Below are 18,754 nucleotides of genomic sequence, written 5' to 3'. Positions count from 1 at the left end.
GGTGCCAAATAGAGTACAGTGAAGGCACGCAACTGATGTCAGTAGGCAGGGGGTTGCAAAGTGTCGGTGCTGCCACACTCAAAGACGGGATTTCCTACAAAGTAAAATGTGGCACCTGAGAAGCAGTACCAGTTCCTTCATGGGCTTCTCTCCCTCTATGGGATGACCCCCCACTGATGCCTAGGGGTGCCATCTCCTAAGGAAAGGAGAAGGTGAGAAACAACGCTCTGGTTTCTGTCACAGGAGGAAGGAGAGAGCGCCAAAGCGAAGGACTTCATCAGCCTCGGGCTGAAGGACGGGCACCTGGTGTTCAGGTGAGGGAAGGCCGCATAAGAGCGCACGCTATTGGCCGCTCTGCATTGAGGCTCCAGGGTGGCCAGTGTGGTGTAGTGGTTAAGAGTGGTAGTCTCATAATCTGGGGAACTGGGTTTGCGTCTCCGCTCCTCCACATGCAGCTGCTGGGTGACCTTGGGCCAGTCACACTTCTTTGAAGTCTCTCAGCCCCACTCACCTCACAGAGGGTTTGTTGTGGGGGAGGAAGGGAAAGGAGAATGTTAGCCGCTTTGAGACTCCTTCAGATAGTGATAAAGAGGGATATCAAATCCAAACTCTTCTTAGAATCATAGAATCATAGAGTTGGAAGAGACCACAAGGGCCATCGAGTCCAACCCCCTGCCAAGCAGGAAACACCATCAGAGCACTCCTGACATATGGTTGTCAAGCCTCTGCTTAAAGACCTCCAAAGAAAGAGATTCCACCACACTCCTTGGCAGCAAATTCCACTGCCGAACAGCACTTACTGTCAGGAAGTTCTTCCTAATGTTTAGGTGGAATCTTCTTTCTTGTAGTTTGGATCCATTGCTCCATGTCCGCTTCTCTGGAACAGCAGAAAACAACCTTTCTCCTCTATATGACATCCTTTTATATATTTGAACATGGCTATCATATCACCCCTTAACCTCTTCTTCTTCTCTGACACTGACCGTGTGTTTCCTGCAGTTACCAGCTAGGAAGTGGAGAAGTGAACATCCTGTCCGAAGACCCAGTTGATGATGGAGAATGGCACAGAGTGACAGCCATCTGGTGAGACGAGTGTGGAGAGATGTGGCTTGGGACACCCCTAGTTTGACAAGCCCAAGAGTTGTCAAGGCCCTGTTTCCTGAACAAGGCGGGTTGAGGAACAATTTGTTTGCTTCTGGGGCTGGGGATGCTGTCCTAGCCCTTGAAGCTGGCCCAGAAACTCCAGCGGATGCAGAATGCCGCAGCGAGGCTCCTTACGGGGTCCTTGCCGCGGGATCACATTCATCCAGTGCTTTACCAGCTGCACTGGCTCCCGGTGGAGTACAGGGTCAGGTTTAAGGTGCTGGTTTTGATCTTTAAATCCCTACACGGCCTAGGACCCACATACCTACAGGACCGCCTCTCCTGGTATGTCCCACGGAGGACCTTACGGTCTTCAAATAAAAACATCTTGAAGGTCCCAGGCCACAGAGAGGTTAGGCTGGCCTCAACCAGAGCCAAGGCTTTCTTGGCTGTGGCCCCAGTCTGGTGGAACGCTCTGCCACAAGAGGCTAGGGCCTTGCGGGACTTAACATCTTTCCGCAGGGCCTGCAAGACAGAACTGTTCCAGCTGGCCTTTGGTTTGGACTCAGTCTGACCCTTATGTTTCCCTCCCCTTATGGTTTTGATCCATGGGCTATTTTTAAAATGAGGCTGCATTTTAAATTGCATTTTAACCTGTATTCTAAATTGTCCCCCCCCCCATTATGTTTTTATTGTAATTTTACTGGTGTTAGCCGCCCTGAGCCCAGCTCTGGCCAGGGAGGGCAGGGTATAAATAAAAGTTGTTGTTGTTGTTGTTAAGTTGTTGTTGTTGTTGTTGTTGTTGTTGTTGTTGTCGTCGTCGTCATCATCATCCACGTGAGGATTCCCCTGTGGAATATCCTTGGACCACATTTCCAGTTCTGTTCCCATGGACAGACGACAAGCACTTCCTTATCCATGCTCATCCTCTCCAATCCAACCAGCCTCACTCAAAAACACCTTCGTCCTTCTGACACACTCTCCCATTCCTCCTCCAGGGAAGGGAAAAGAGGCTTCCTTCAAGTCGACGGCGAGGAGATGGTAGCTGGGGAATCTCCTGGCAAGAACGTCATGGTGAATACCAAAGGTCGAATCTATATAGGTAAGCGCCTTCATCTCAACAAAACTAGGAACACTTTCAGGGCACTTTGGGTGTATGGGCTTCATGAGGGATTCACACTTCCCCTTTTCGTTTAGTTTTCAGCAGTCCTCATCAACTGAGTAGGTTTTCTTCTTCTTCTTCTGTTATGTTTCCCTCGGGGGTACAGCCATGAGGTGGGAACAGGCCAGAGAATTATAGAATTGTAGAGTTGGAAGGGACCACAAGGAACATCTAGTCCAGCGGTTCTCAACCAGTGGGTCCCCACATGTTGTTGACTACAACTCCCATCATCCCTGAGCTCTGGCCTTGCTAGCTAGGGGTGATGGGAGTTTTAGTTCAACAGCATATGGGGACCCACAGGTGGAGAAAGGCTGATTCTAGTCCAACCCCATACAATGCAGGATCCGTTTGCCTCAATGTAAGACTCGAACTCATGACTCTCATGCTCTACTGAGTGGTGATGGCCACGGCGGCAGCAGCTTCTGGCAAGATCTTGCCAAGATCTCAGAAGATCTTGCTAGAACCCACTGTCGGCACCACCACTTTGCAGGTGCTGCCGCAGAACCCAGGTCAGGGCGCCTGCAGTGCGGAAGCACCTTCCCATTTCGCCTAAGGCAACAGAAGAGGATGTGCCATCCATGCAGGAGGGCATTGTTTTCATGTTTCCTTTCAATGCTGATTGCCACACTGGTTGCTGCCTGACTTCTAGAGCCTTTCCATGCAAATGGTGTAAAATTCACAGGTGCCGCACAACAACTTTGTGGCATCAGCCCTCCTGAATTTGGGAAGGCTGTTCAAAGGACCCTCATCCTCAAAGCTTTACACTTCAGTCTGGACTGTGTCAATGTCTTGTCACTTTCAGAGCACTCTCAGGGCCACCCATGCCTACAGGATGTACCCGGGTGGACATTATCGATTTGCTAATCAATGCTTCTTCAGCCTCCTACAAATGGTTTATTGAATATTTACAGATAAATCATAAACAGATAAGAACATTGGCGGGATTATTGTAATGCAGTTTCATAAGAGTATATATTTAAAGAAGATAAGTAAATTAAAGTTACTGTCAAATTAAGTTACCGTATTGGCCCAAATATAAGCCGCACCCAAATATAAGCCACACCTTTAAACTTCAAGGAGGGGAAAGAAAAAAATACAATACCCAAATATAGGTCGCTCCATTAAAATTCTGCAGGCAGCCACACCTGTTCCATTTTACCATATGTCTGTTTCAGCAGCGTTATCGTAAAAGCCAATTTTTGTAAGGTCACGAATTTAAGCCACACACCAGGAGAGGCGGTCCCGTAGATACGAGGGTCCTAGGCCGTGAAGGGCTTTAAAGGTCAAAACCAGCACCTTAAATCTGACCCTGTACTCCACCGGGAGCCAGTGCAGCTGGAAAAGCACTGGGTGAATATGCTCCCATGGCAGAGGAGCCTATGCTCAAATTGCAAAGAAAGGAGAGAAATTTGAGAATAAGAGCGGTGCCTGAAAGTGAGAAGGATAACTTGGCGGACTTCCTTACAAAAGAATTTTTGGACTTTTGGCAACAGGAGTTAGAGAAGGAAGAATTTAAGATAGTGGCTGCTTTTAGATTGGGCAGAAGACAAAACAGAAAGAAGCCAAGGGACTGCTTGATAACTTTAAGATCAAAAGAAGAAAGAGACAAAATACTGAATCTGCATTTTCAAAGAACTTTGGAAATTGAAAATTCCTTTGTGGAGATCTTCAAGGACATACCTAAGCATATTTTGGATGCCAGAACTTACTACAAAGACCTGGTCGACCTACTGAGAAAGAACAGAATACCCTTCAGGTGGGAATTTCCTCAAGGCCTATCTTTCAAATATAAGGGAAGGAAAACAAGAATAAAATCAGTGAGTGACAAGGACCAATTTCTACGAGATAACGAGGAAGATCTTCTGAAAGAAGTGGTTGAAGTGGAACCTACCCCAACAGTAAAAGAAATAATAGACATTGTAAATCTATCATTTGGACTGAAATCACCGACTGACGATGAACAACTACTTGGAGCAGTAGGAGGGGAAAGTAAATAACTGCAAGATGGCTCTGCAACTTCTAAGCTAGAATTGTAACGGTTTGAACCTTCCTCGAAAGAGGAAAAACGTGTTTCATATATTGAAAAAAGAACAATTGGACTTGATTTGTTTACAAGAAACACATGTGACGAGGTTGCACAGAAAATTACTTATTAACAAAAGATTAGGACAAGAATTTATTTCATCTGTCAGGGAACTGACATCGGAGCAGAGGGGAGAGGCGGTACTTCCCAATTCTGCAGAAGAAGGAACTAGTAAGGGTAGAGAGAGAGCGTCATCTGGGGAAGAAAGACCAGGTGACACCAGGAAGAAGGAAGAGGGGGAATGCATCTTGGAGGAGAGGCTCCGAGACTCTGGCACTGAAGACAGTGGAGAGAGTGGAGGGCCACCCCTAGGCACGCCCACTCTGCGCAGAAGGGTTTCGCGCAGAGAGGGGAGGCGGAGACTATCCGTCAAGGAGTTTCTATGCTGGAGGAAATTTAGAAGCTGCCCACTCACGGATTCGTCCAGCGACTGAACAGCAGCAGCACCTAGGCTGCTCAGTCAGGGAAAGACACCACCAACTTCTAAGCAGTTTGGAACAGCTGGAGGTTTACACACAAGCAATCCCATTTCCCGTGACATCATCTGATAAAGTTAAGAAAAGAGGAGTTGTGATTTACGCAAAAGAAAAATTATTACCGAAATTGATGTTTAAAGATGAACAAGGAAGATTTTTGGCAATTGAAATTCAAGTTCAAGGAGAAAAAATTTTGATCATGGGAATTTATGCACCAAATGAGGGGAAATCGGAATTCTTTAAGAAGTTGCATGAGACCTTACTGGATTATTTGGACTACAACCTAATTTTGATGGGGGACATGAACGGAGTAGTATCTACAAATATGGACAAAGCACAAAGACAGGTAGTCTCTAAAGATGGGAGACTACCAAAGACTTTCTTTGAAATGACTGAAAACATGGACTTGATTGACATTTGGAGAACAAAGAACCCTCTCGAGAGAGAGGGAACTTTCTTTTCTGAAGCTATGATGACATGGACTAGAATCGACCAAATATGGGTTACTAGTGGGATGGCACCAAAGATAAAGAAAGTGGAAATCTGCCCAAAAACCTGCTCCGACCATAATGCTGTAAAGATGGAGATGAAGTTAACAACAGCTGGCTCCTTCAGATGGAGGGTGAATGACACCTTATTTAGAGATGAAGAGGTCTACAAAAAGGTCCAAAAAACTTTGAGAGACTATTTCGAAATAAATTTAAAAACAGATGTTGAAAAAATAATCTGGGATGCGAGTAAAGCTGTTATGCGAGGATTTTTGATACAACAAAATACAATAAAGAAGAGAAGCCAAAATGAGAAAAAGGATAAGATCTTGGAAAAGATAAAAGAAGGAGAAAAGAAATTGAGATCTAAACCAAAGTCCCAAGAGATCTTGAGAGAAATTAAGCTATATCAGACGCAATATATGGAATTGATGAATCAAGAAATAGAATGGAAGATTAAACAAATGAGACAAAGGACATTTGAATCTGCAGATAAATGTGGTAAACTTCTGGCTTGGCAATTGAAGAAAAGACAGAAATTAAATACGGTTACAAACTTAGAGGTTGAAGGAAAGACTATCTATAAGCCAAATGAGATTAGAAACTGCTTCCAGAGTTATTTTAAAAAACTATATTCGCAAGGGCCGCAGAAAGAAGGGGACATAGATGAGTTTCTAAAGAAATATGGATTACAAAAAAATTCTCATCAAAGTAAAACGTTTGAGCCTAGCTCCCCTAAATCTAAAAGATGGATCAAACTGCCCTGCAAGCTCTGATAAGCTCCTCCCACAGCTAATCAGCTGCCTCAACAGAAACCCTGCCCCCTCTGACCTTTACACAGGGAAAACAGCTAATCAGCCACAAAGAAACACACACACACACAAGAAAAACCCTTTTTGCTCCTTCTTCAACTGCTGCCCTGCAAACTCTGATAAGCTCCTTCCACAGCTAATCCCCTGCCTCAACAGAAACCCTGCCCCCTCTGACCTTTACACAGGGAAAACAGCTAATCAGCCACAAAGAAACACACACACACACACACACAAGAAAACCCTTTTTGCTCCTTCTTCAACTGCTGCCCTGCAAACTCTGATAAGCTCCTCCCACAGCTAATCCCCTGCCTCAACAGAAACCCTGCAGGGCAAAAAGCCCAGAATAAAATTTAAGATACTTACTGATGCTAAAGACAGGGGGGGGGTTGCCCTGCCAGACCTTAAACTTTATTATGAGTCAGCAGCTTTTTGCTGGCTGAAGGAATGGCTACTTCTTGAGAATACAGATGTTTTGGATCTTGAAGGGTATGACAACATATTTGGGTGGCATGCATATCTGTGGTATGTAGAAATGAAAAATCACGGGAGACGAGAGAGGCAGGTGTAACATGAGGCGTCTGTCAGGGCGGACCCTGAGAGCCTATTTTATTGAATATTGCAAGCATTGCCAAAAGTGTGCCTGTGGCTGATTGGTTGATACATACACACAGAAACTTGTAATTGGTTAACATAAGTACTAAGGCGGGAATTACATGTGAAAGGTGGGGATTACATGTGATCATTTATCATTGATGGAGAGAAGGCTGAGAATCGGAGCTGGAACTAGACAGGCATGAAGCCTCCTAATTGAATTGTAACTAGGGATTAATTGGCACAAACAAAATAACAATCGGGTTTTATAGTTATGGTCAGCTAGGCATGGAGAGCAAGTACAGTTTGTTTTCCATGAGCTTGGGATGTCTGTTACTAATGATTGATCATATCATGTAACAATGTAACAATCAAGTTCTGTGGATGTGGTCAGCTAGGCGTGAAGAGCAGGTTCGTACAGTGTGTGCAAAAGCAGGGAAAAACCTACAAGCAAAACTTCTCAGAAAGCAAGAGAAAAGAGGAGCGAGGCTTCCCCAAAATGGAGCAGTTTTGTGCAGAAAGAAGACTTCCCTTTATCTCCCCCTTTCTTTTCTTGTTTGCGAGGCATTCTGGGTAGATAAGGCAAAAATATTTCAGGATTAGTGGTGTGCCAACAAATGCCCAAAATAAGTTCGCCAGGGTCGATGGGACAAAAATATTTCGGGATACGTGGTTTGCCAACGCATGCCCAAAATAAATCCGTCCAGGATCGATGGGACAAGAATACTTCGGGATACGTGGTTTGCCAACGCATGCCCAAAATAAATCCGTCCACATCTCACCTTAGGTTTACTGTTGGTGTTGCCATTTCGCAAAGTAGGCGGCAAGGAGTTTATTAGGTGGTTGAGGGGGAGAGAGAAGCCGAGAGAATAGGCTTATGAGGCCAGGAATGCATTGAAGGAAGCAACATAACAAAATTAAGATGCATATAATGACAAGGGCATATTGAAAGAGATTACGAAGCTAAGTAAGATTAGGTAGCCAAGCAGTAAGCCACTGGGTGAAAGAACCCCAGTGGCCAGAAAAACCAACGTCTTGTTTAATGTGGTGTGTGAGATTTTGCAAATGAGAGATCTGCTTTTGGATGGCTTTGGAATTATCAGTAATATTAAAACAGCACATGTTGTCAACTTGTTCACATCCATAATGATGAATCATCAATAGATAATCAATAGCACAATTTTGTAAAAGTCCATTATGTAGTCCACTCTGTTCTTTATTCAAAAGGTGAAGAGCTTCTGAAGTAAAATTCAGGGCTTCTTCTGCAGAACAAGCTAAAGAATTAATGTTCATACGATTCTGTACAGCCAATCCAGGGACTCCTAGGAGAGAAACAACTAAAGAGATATATTCAGACCTACTGAAAAGAGAGACAAAAGCATCACAATCATTAGTCAATTTCACAGAATGGCGTTATCAAGAGCAGGATAAATGATGCTTCTTGGATAAAATGATGGACAAACGGCTTAAAACGCAAGGTGTGCCATGGCTGATGTTTGCTGGAATGTAATTAAACGTATAGCCAGGGCACGACCAGAAGAGTTCCAGTTGAGGGGAAGTGCAAGCTTACTCATTAAATTGAATGGTAGCTTGTAATTGTTGCAGTAAATCTCTTCCCCACAGGTTGAGGTGGATTTTCAGCACACAGGGCTGGATGTATGCAATGGTTTCAGAACTATCAGGCAGAGAAACAGGCAGCCACTGTACGCTTTTAGAAGAATTTTGGGGGCCACCCACGCCCCAGACTGCAGAGGCAGACTCAAGGGGCCACGTGGGGTCCCAGCAATCACTGGAAATTACAGAAATGTCTGCGCCCGTGTCAATCAAGCCTTCCAGAACTTTTCCATTGATTTTATACTTACGAAGAAGTTTCTGATGACCAATCCGCTGGATAACAGCTAACAGCTGTGGAGAAAGAGGAGAGAGCTCGTGCAAATTACTATCAATAATAGAAGCAGTAGGATTAGAAGGGAGCACCACCAAATGTGCCCAAGACTCACCCTTTTTCAACTGCATGGGCATATGGCTCCAAAATTGAACCATTATTGTGCCTACATAGTCAGGATCCAGAACACTAGGAATAACCTGGATCCCTTCTTTCGCCGCAGAAAATTTTGGTAAAATTAAGCCTGCGACTTTAGGAGGTAGTGGTCCTGCCAATTGGGAAGGCATGAGCACAATTTCACCAGGTAAAACAGTGTCTTTGTTCTCTTGATTTATCAAATCAATGGCAAGTTCAGAAGGTGTATGTTTAGAAAGTTTTTCAGCAGCGGACACTAAAGGCGGAAAACTCTCTAATTGTCCTGACCCGAGAGTGGGGCCGCAATGGAGTTTCCCGGACTCCTGCATTGATTGGCCCAATGATAGCCTTTACCGCATTTCGGGCATTTTTTGGAAGGTTTGGCCTTGTTGGCATCACCATTCCTGTGTGCCCCACCGCCAGGTGCTTTGCATTCTTTTGCAAAATGTCCTGGGCGCTTGCAGTTAAAACAGTTACCGGTTGGCTTATTGCCAGCCTGGATGGCACCGGCAAGCAAGGACATCGCATGACTCTGGCTTCCAACATCCGCACATGCTTTTATCATATCCGCCAGGTCATATTTAACACGTTGGACGACGGACTGTAAAACTTTTTTGCAATCTGTGTTAGAATTCTCAAAAGCCATTTTTTTCATCAACTCATTCTGAGCTGTGGTGTTATCAATCTGCCGAGTAACTGCTTCTTTTAATCTATCTATAAATTGATGGTAAGGCTCCGAATGCTGTTGCTTAATATTGACAAAGGAGCTCTGTGGTTGCCCTGATACAGGGACTTTCCGAAAGGCACGCTGTACACAGGTCGCAGTGCGACTGAAATGTGCAGGTGTCAGCGTTGCCTGGGCTGCTATATTGTCAAACGGACCAGCACCATAAAGTTCGTTGGCTGTATGCTGTGGATCAGACAGGGTCGAGGCGTTATGTTTAAATTCACTGTCAAAAACTACATACTGTGCTGGGGACAGAAGCATACGCATAAGATCCTTCCAATCCTGCGGTAGCATCGTATAACCATTTGCTATTCCCTCCAGCATTCCTGTTACATAGGAGGATTTGAGACCAGAATCAACAATGGCCCTTCTTAATTCTCGCATTACAGAATAAGAAAGGGTTTCATATAGCACCTGTTGTTGTGCTGTGCCTGGGTTTGCATAAGAAATAGGGAAAGCAGATGGCAACACCCCAGCCCACTCAGACTCTTCCTCTAAGGATAGGAGCCCTTTCTGCCTTGCCTGGGAAAGTGCAACACGGACAGCTCCCGTGAAACAGGCAGGAGCTGAGGCAGGCAAGGGAGGGGTGGAAGGAGGGAGGGAAGAAAGTGGGGGGGAAGTGGATGTTGGCTGAGACCCAGCTTCTGAAGAAGCGGATGCAGGCAAAGGAAACACAGGAGGGAGGGAAGGGGGAATGGGGGTGGTGGTTGTGGGCTGAGGGACAGCTCCTGTATGAGCAGATGCAGGAGGGGGGGAAGGGGGGTTGGAAGCAGGCAAAGGAGGGAGGGATTGGCAGGATTGTGCAGGAGGCAAAAGCTTAGGATAAGGAGGGGGGTTGTCTCCAACAGACAGAGATGCAGGGGCTGAGGGAGACGCCTGGGACGCCTGAGGTCCAAATTTTGCCATGGCATCTGCGCACTTCTGCCAAGTTAGCAGACAGTGGATAGGAGCCCTGGGCTCTGCAAAAAAGGTTTTTCCAATCTTTTGCCATGCCTCTACCCCCAAGGAGCCTGCCTCAGGGTACCAGGGGCATTGGAATGCAATCTCACATAACAAACGTTCAATTTCCTTTAAAGAAACATGAGCACCTGCACCTCTCTGTCTGACTAAATGAAGCAGTTCAGTAGCATGCACTTTCTGGGACTTTGTAAGCTCCCCCCCCCCATACTCACGGTGTAGCCGGCTAAGACTTCTCCAGTCGAGTGAAGTATGAGGCTGGCTGACTGCTCCGGCTGCGCAAGGGATCTGGCACGTCGGGTCACCAGATGTAGAAATGAAAAATCACGGGAGACGAGAGAGGCAGGTGTAACATGAGGCGTCTGTCAGGGCGGACCCTGAGAGCCTATTTTATTGAATATTGCAAGCATTGCCAAAAGTGTGCCTGTGGCTGATTGGTTGATACATACACACAGAAACTTGTAATTGGTTAACATAAGTACTAAGGCGGGAATTACATGTGAAAGGTGGGGATCACATGTGATCATTTATCATTGATGGAGAGAAGGCTGAGAATCGGAGCTGGAACTAGACAGGCATGAAGCCTCCTAATTGAATTGTAACTAGGGATTAATTGGCACAAACAAAATAACAATCGGGTTTTATAGTTATGGTCAGCTAGGCATGGAGAGCAAGTACAGTTTGTTTTCCATGAGCTTGGGATGTCTGTTACTAATGATTGATCATATCATGTAACAATGTAACAATCAAGTTCTGTGGATGTGGTCAGCTAGGCGTGAAGAGCAGGTTCGTACAGTGTGTGCAAAAGCAGGGAAAAACCTACAAGCAAAACTTCTCAGAAAGCAAGAGAAAAGAGGAGCGAGGCTTCCCCAAAATGGAGCAGTTTTGTGCAGAAAGAAGACTTCCCTTTAGTGGTATGGCAAGGTAAAAGCACATAAGGCATTTAAAAACCATATGGTCAGGAAAGCAGTGTTTAATGTCTGGATAAGGTACAAAGATTTTCTGGAGAATAAAACCCCAAGGTGGCTATCACCTATGGAAGCGAAAGCTTTGAAAAAACTCAACATGGAGGCCAAATGGCCAAAATATTGGGAAATTTTAGAATAGGAAGGTGACAAATTGAAATTGCAGAGTTATGACAAACTTAAAGAGAAGATGCGAGACTGGTTACATTATTTCCAAATAAGAGAGGTTTATAACTTGGATAAAAAAATTGGTTTCCAGATGGAAAAATCAAAGTTAGAAACAGAACAGTTAGAACCCAATGCTAAGATACTATCAAGAATGTACAATCTGCTGCTGAAATGGAATACTGAGAAAGAAACGGTAAAATCTGCAATGATAAAATGGGCACAGGATATAGGATACAATATTATGTTTGCTGACTGGGAGAAGTTGTGGACCACCAGGATTAAATTTACGGCATGTAATGCCTTAAGAGAGAATATTATGAAAATGATGTACAGGTGGTACATGACTCCAGTCAAGCTTGCAAAAATATATCATTTGCCCGACAATAAATGCTGGAAATGTAAGGAAACTGAAGGCACATTCTTTCATCTTTGGTGGACGTGCCCAAGGATTAAGGCTTTCTGGGAAATGATCTATAATGAAATGAAAAAGGTATTTAAATATACCTTTCTGAAGAAACCAGAGGCTTTTCTCCTGGGCATAGTTGGCCAATCGGTGTTAAAGAAGGATAGAACATTCTTTATGTATGCTACAGCAGCAGCAAGAATTCTCATTGCAAAGCACTGGAAGACACAAGATCTACCCACCCTGGAAGAATGGCAAATGCAACTAATAGATTACATGGAAATGGCGGAAATGACTGGCAGAATTCGAGACCAGGGAGAAGAGCTCGTGGAAGAAGATTGGAGGAAATTTAAAATTTATTTACAGAAACATTGTAAAATTTTTGAATGCTGATGATGTTGAAATGAACTGAAGGGGTTCTAGCAACAAGGTAAAATGTAAGATGGGATTGATAATAGATAAGTTAAATTGGATATGAATTTGCTGAACCAAATTTTTAAAAAGGGATACAAAAAAGGGAGGCATGAGGAAGTCAGGAGAATAAGTTAACTAAAGATGAGAATTTAAAAAAAGAGGGAGTTTTGTTTTTATGTGTTTTCTTTTCTTTTCTTTTTTCTTTTCCCTTTTGTGTTTAATGTCTGTATTTTTGTATTTTGTGATTTTGTATTTTTCTGTTTTTGTACTTTTTCCTGAATTACTTTATTGATAAAACTTAATAAAATATTAATTAAAAAAAAAAACCAGCCTAGACCTGTTCAAACCAGTCTGAGCCAGTTCCATTACAGAACTGTATGGTGCCGCAACCCCATAGTCTCCTTTGCCTGGACTTAACCATCCAGGGGTCCTTTGCCTCTTTTTTTTTATCTGCTTGATCTGCAATGTGGCAGAGAAAGAGGTTTGCAGCATTGGGGAGGGAAGGCTATCTTTTTAGTCTGGATATCTATAACATCCAGACTAAAAAGATTTGACGGAAGTAGCCCGCCTGCTGCTTTGACGGCATGCAAGTTGCTGCGAGACCCCGCAGGCTCCTCTGCTGTTGCCTGCGCATGATGTGCTTCTTTTGAGGAAGGCTGTTTTCGCCCAGCACCAGCATGTCTCATGCACACACCCTGCCCCGTTGCATGGATGCCGTTGCTGTTCACCTCTGCCATTTCTCCCCCCCCCCTTTCCAGGCATGCTGTGTTCAGCTGTCTGCTTTGCACCCCCCACCCCCCACCCCCCACCCCCAGTGTGGCTTGTGCTTCTCTTTTTCTCTCTCTCTTCCCAGGCAACCAGGGAGGTGGGCCTTGAGCCGCATGCTGCTAACGAGGTATTTACTGTGGCATGGCAAAGGGAAGGCCAAAATGCACGACTAGAGGGGGTCAGAGAGAATGGAGCACGGGGAGGGGGGCTGACTAACCCAAGCGCAGATGTGCTGGTTGAATGGAAAAATTTGTGGATTTTTTTTTTTAAAAGATATTTATTAAATTTTCACAAATTATAAAATACAAACAAACAAACACAAAAACAAACAAACAAGTATAATTTCAAAACCTTATTTTCTTAAAACTTACTTCACCGACCTCCTCATGCCTCCCCTTTCTGCATTCCAATTTCGAATTTAATTCAGCAAATCCTCACCCTTAATTTTATCTAGTTGTAATCCTTTCTTTTCTTTTAACTTAATCTTTACAGCTGTAGTCCGCTTATTTTCTATAACCACAACATTTTAACACTCATTAATTTTACAATGTCTCTTAAGATAGATTTTAAATTTCTTCCAATCTTCTTCCGCCATCTCTTTCCCCTGGTCTCGGATTCTGCCAGTCATTTCAGCCAGTCCCATGTAGTCTTGAATGGAAGAATTTGTTGCTGCAATGCCAGGTAAAGCTCCACCACTGATCAGAATTAGCTTGGCAAAGGTAACAGGGAGATTTGCAGGAAAGCGATGTGGGAGCTAGTCTTAAGAGGAGTTGCCTGCTCCAAAGCCTGCAGGCCATGCTCTCTGCTAACCTTTCTGTCTGACAGGCAATCATAGAATCACTGGGAGTGGCTGCCGAGACCACATAACACTGGTCTTGAAAGACCTACATTGGCTCCCAGTACGTTTCCGAGCACAATTCAAAGTGCTGGTGTTGACTGTTATGTACTGAAGTTCTCACCCTGGGCCAGCAGGGGGATACTGTAGATAGTTATGCAAATGAAGGATCGAAAGTGACATTCAGTGATTGGATAGTTGGATAGTCGGTGAGAATCTGTGCTGACTACAAGTGCATGATCAACAGCAGCATGCTTATCCGGTTCCTGTTGTCCAACACCTGCTGCATTCCCTGGGTGAGGGTAAGGTCTTCGCTAAGCTGGACCTTGCCCAAGCCTATCAACAACTGCCCGTCGATGATGCCACTGCTGAAGCCCAGACGATTGTCACCCACCAAGGGGCATTCCGTTGCCGCTGGTTGCAGTTCGGGGTGAGTATGGCTCCTGGCATCTTCCAAAGCCTTATGGAGCGTCTCCTGCAAGGGCTTCCGGGCGTGGTACCATATTTTGATGACGTCTTGATGTCCGCAGACTCACACCAGCAGCTGTTCGAGCGCCTCCGTGCCGTGCTGACCAGGTTCCAGGATGCCGGGTTCAAGGTAAAGAGGGAGAAGTGCCAGATCGCTGTTCCACAGGTGGAGTTCCTGGGCTATCTTATCGACGCCTCCGGCCTTCACCCGACCACATCCGTTTTCCAGACGGAAGAGAAGCACCACTCACCTACTTTTCCAGGACGCTATCTCTGACTGAATGGAATTACGGCCAGCTCGACAAGGAGGCACTGGCACTTGTGGCTGGAGTAAAGAGGTTCCATGAATACCTCTACGGCAGGACTTTTGACCTCATCACTGACCACAAGCCACTCCTGGGCCTCCTCGCCGGTGATCATCCAACTCCACCAGTCCTCTCGCTGCGCATGCTGCGATGGACTGTTTTCCTGGCTGCCTACCATTACTGGCTCGTCAATCGCCCGAGGAAATCGATGGGCCATGCCGATGCCCTCAGCCGCTGCCCTCTTCCAGCGTTTGTGGAAGACCCGGCTCCTGCTTCATCGCTCCTCCTGATTGAGGATCTTCCAGCAGCACCTGTATCAGCTGCCACTGTGGCCTCCGCATCAACTGGGTGTGGAGGGGGTGGCCACAAGGGCCTTTAGCATCGGAGTTCCAGCCGTTCGCAACCAGACAACATGAACTCTCGGCTCATCGCATCTGTCTGCTGTGGGGAGACCGCGTCGTGATTCCCCAAAGACTCCGTCAACATGTGCTGGAGGCTCTGCAAGTTGGCTACCCGGGAATCATCAAAATGAAGGCATTGGCTTGGTGTTACGTCTGGTGGCCTAACATGGACGATGCCATCACTGCCTGGGTTTCCACCTGTCAAGCGTGCCAAGAATCAAAGCCTGCGCCACCGGCAGCTAAGGGACACACCTGGGAGACGCCCAAGACACCCTGGTCAAGGGTGCACATCGATCTGGCTGGCCTCTTTCACGGCCGGACCTTTATGGTCGTGGTGGACACCTATTCCAAATGGCTGGAGGTGGCCCTGATGCCCTCCACCACTACCAAGGCCGTCATCCGGGTGCTGCGAGGCCTCTTTGCAACGCATGGGTGTCCTGATGTCCTTGTCTCCGACAACGGACCGCAGTTCACATCAGGCACTTTTGAGCGGTATCTTTTGGGACTGGGCATCCGCCATGCCCTAACGGCACCATTTCATCCATGCAGCAATGGGCAAACAGAGAGAATGGTGCGCTCGGCAAAAGAGGCGCGCCTGGACCGGGGAGACTGGCACGAGCGGGTTGCCGAATACTTGTTCGTACAACACATCATCCCTCACAGATGGTGAGGCTCCACCTACACCTCTCTCGCAAACTGCCGGCGTGGAGCCAAACCAAGCCGCTTCAGAGGGTCTGCCAGACTTACCACAGACGCAGACCACTGCCGTGCCTGACATTCTGCCAACTCCACTTGCGGAGGTTCCACCCACAGCAGCAGACCCAGGGGACTTGGTTTCAACGCCACCTAGGGTCGCACCACAGCCTCAGCAAGAATTGGGTGGCCCCCCGGACTTGGCTATCCGTCCCCGGCAGTCTGGCAGAGTTTCCAAGCACCCAACTTTTTTGAAAGGCTATGTTGTTGGACATGTATGACTGCTGGTCTAAGTATGTGAAATGTAACCGATATGCTTTTGTGCCTAATTGAACCATTACGTGTACTGCTGTATATAAGGAAACCATTACGATTGTAACTAACGCCTTATCTCGGTGGGGAGGAGTGTTATATACTGAAGTTCTCACCCTGGGCCAGCAGGGGGATACTGTAGTTATGCAAATGAAGGATTGAAAGTGACATTCAGTGATTGGATAGTTTGTATGCAAATGAAGGATCGAAAGTGACATTCAGTGATTGGATAGTTTTAGAAAGTTGCTACAGTTCCATTGTTCTGGAGCTCTATATAAGCAGGCTGAATGAGCTCTTCAGTTTTGTTCTGACCTCTGAATAAACTAGAGCTGTTTGAAGAATCGCTGTGTTGTCTGATATGTTCACCCACAACTTAACATTGACCTTTAAAGCCCTAAACGGCATTGGCCCAGTATACCTGAAGGAGCCTCTCCACCCCATTATTCAGCCCGGACACTGAGGTCCAGCTCCGAGGGCCTTCTGGCAGTTCTCTCCCTGCGAGAAGTGAGGTTACAAGGAACCAGGCAGAGGGCCTTCATTTATTTCAATAATTCATTTATTTAAGTAATTCAACTTAAAAGGTGAAACTAATATATGAGATACACTCATGACATGCAAAGTGAGATATGTCAAGCCTTTATTTGTTATAATTGTGATGATCATGGTGTACAGCTGATGAAAACCCCAAATTAACAATCTCAGATAATTAGAATATTAAATGAAATCAGCAAAACAAGGACTGCAAATAGACCGATATTGGACCTCTGAGAAGTAGAAGAATGCATATGTACTCAGTACTTGGTTTGGGCCCCTTTTGCATCAGTTACTGCCTCAATGCGGTGTGCCATGGATGCTGTCAGCCTGTGGCACTGCTGAGGTGTTATGGAAGACCAGGAAGCTTCAATAGCAGCATTCAGCTCTTCTGCATTGCTCGGTCTCATGTCTCTCATCTGTCTCTTGGCAGTGCCCCATAGATTCTCTATGGGGTTCAGGTCAGGCGAGTTTGCTGGCCAATCAAGCACAGTAATCCCATGGGCACTGAACCAGGTTTTGGTACTTTTGGCAGTGTGGGCAGGTGCCAAAGTCCTGCTGGAAAATGAAGTCAGCATCCCCATAAAGCTCATCTGCGGAAGGAAGCATGAAGTGCTCCAAAATCTCCTGGTAGATGGCTGCGTTGCCCCTGGACTTAATGAAGCACAGTGGACCAACACCAGCTGATGACATGGCTCCCCAAATCTCTTTTCTGATGAGAGCAGCTTTTGCATCTCATTTGGAAACCAAGACCCAGAGTCTGGAGGAAGAATGGGGAGGCACACAATGCCAGTCCAGCGCTTGAAGTCCAGTGTGAAGTTTCCACAGTCTGTGTTGATTTGGGGAGCCATGTCATAGCTGTGATCTATTTCTGTGATACAGCGGCATATAATTTATTTTTTAAAATAAATGCATAAAAACATACCGTATTGGCCTGAATATAAGCTGCACCTGAATATAATCCGCACCTTTTAAACTGGGGGGGGGGGGGATACCTGAATATAAGCTGCTCCCTCGCTGTTCCTGGGTGCATACTAGGCGGGGGGAGGTGCACTGCATTGCTGGCGGCCTTCCACTTTCTTCGCTGTCTTCCTTGGGGGAGAGGACGGGGTACTACATGTGGGGCGGGCGCCGCTTTGCTGTTCTCCTGGTACTGTTTGCCCCACGTTCCTGGCTGCACACCATAAGGTTGCGTGTATAAACTTCACTTTAACTTTCCACGGTCAGAATTTGGGGGGGGGGAATGTGGCTCATATTCAGGCCAATACAGTGGTGCCCCGCAAGACGAATGCCTCGCAAGACGAAAAACCAGCTAGACGAAAGGGTTTTCCGTTTTTCAGTTGCTTCGCAAGACGAATTTCCCTATGGGCTTGCTTCGCAAGACGAAAACATCTTGCGAGCCTTGCGATTTTTTTCGCTAATTTTTCCCCTTTTTCTAAGCCGCTAAGTGTTGGGAAAAAGCACCAAGGCAAAAGCCAGCTCCAGATGGCTGGAATGCAAAACAGGATGTTGTGGTTTGCAACTGTACTGATGGAGAAAAGGAGGAGTCTATTCTCTGTACTGAGCACCGGATGTTAGCTCAGAGTGTCATATGACCTGTACTGGAAGTGCAGGGGCGGAGTTGTGACTCTTCTGTTGGAGTCTGAAGGGTGCAGTCACGTTTTCTATGTACTGCTGAATGACAGGAATAAAACATGTAAATAGGACTCCTGTCTGTCTCATTTCCCCTCCCTGGGGAGAATGCAGGGAGGGAGAGAAGCAGAGAGAAGCAGAGGGTGTGTTCTCTTCACGTCTAATGAGGAGAATCGCCGGGTTTATGACCTTGCCTGCCGGGAGACGCAGCGGAGAGGTCATCAAGTATCCAGCTCAATTGCCTGGGGGAGGCCAGTTTACCTCTGAGTGTGAGCTGAGATACTAACACTAAGCCCCTAATAGCCTTTTAGCCGCTAAGCCACTAAGCCTTTAATAGCCGCTAAACCACTAAACCGCTAATAGCACTAATCCGCTAAGCCACTAATAGGGTTGCTTCGCAAGACGAAAAAACCGCTAGACGAAGAGACTCACGGAACGGATTGTTTTCGTCTTGCGAGGC

At 46.1% G+C, this 18,754-nt stretch overlaps 1 long non-coding RNA gene across 1 annotated transcript; it reads left to right on the top strand.

The window, feature by feature from the left end:
• Nucleotides 1-130: 130 nt before the first annotated feature.
• Nucleotides 131-2,204, top strand: LOC308590803. The gene is made up of 3 exons (XR_014009902.1): nt 131-314; nt 1,000-1,083; nt 2,082-2,204. It is a non-coding gene; the product is annotated as an uncharacterized lncRNA (long non-coding RNA).
• The last annotated feature ends 16,550 nt before the right edge of the window (nt 2,205-18,754 follow it).

This window comes from Podarcis bocagei (assembly GCF_964188305.1).
Source record: "Podarcis bocagei genome assembly, chromosome: 7".
NCBI classification, from domain to species: Eukaryota; Metazoa; Chordata; class Lepidosauria; order Squamata; family Lacertidae; genus Podarcis; species Podarcis bocagei.
Note: the sequence above shows the minus strand (reverse complement) of the source record. Positions and strands in the feature narration are given on the sequence as shown.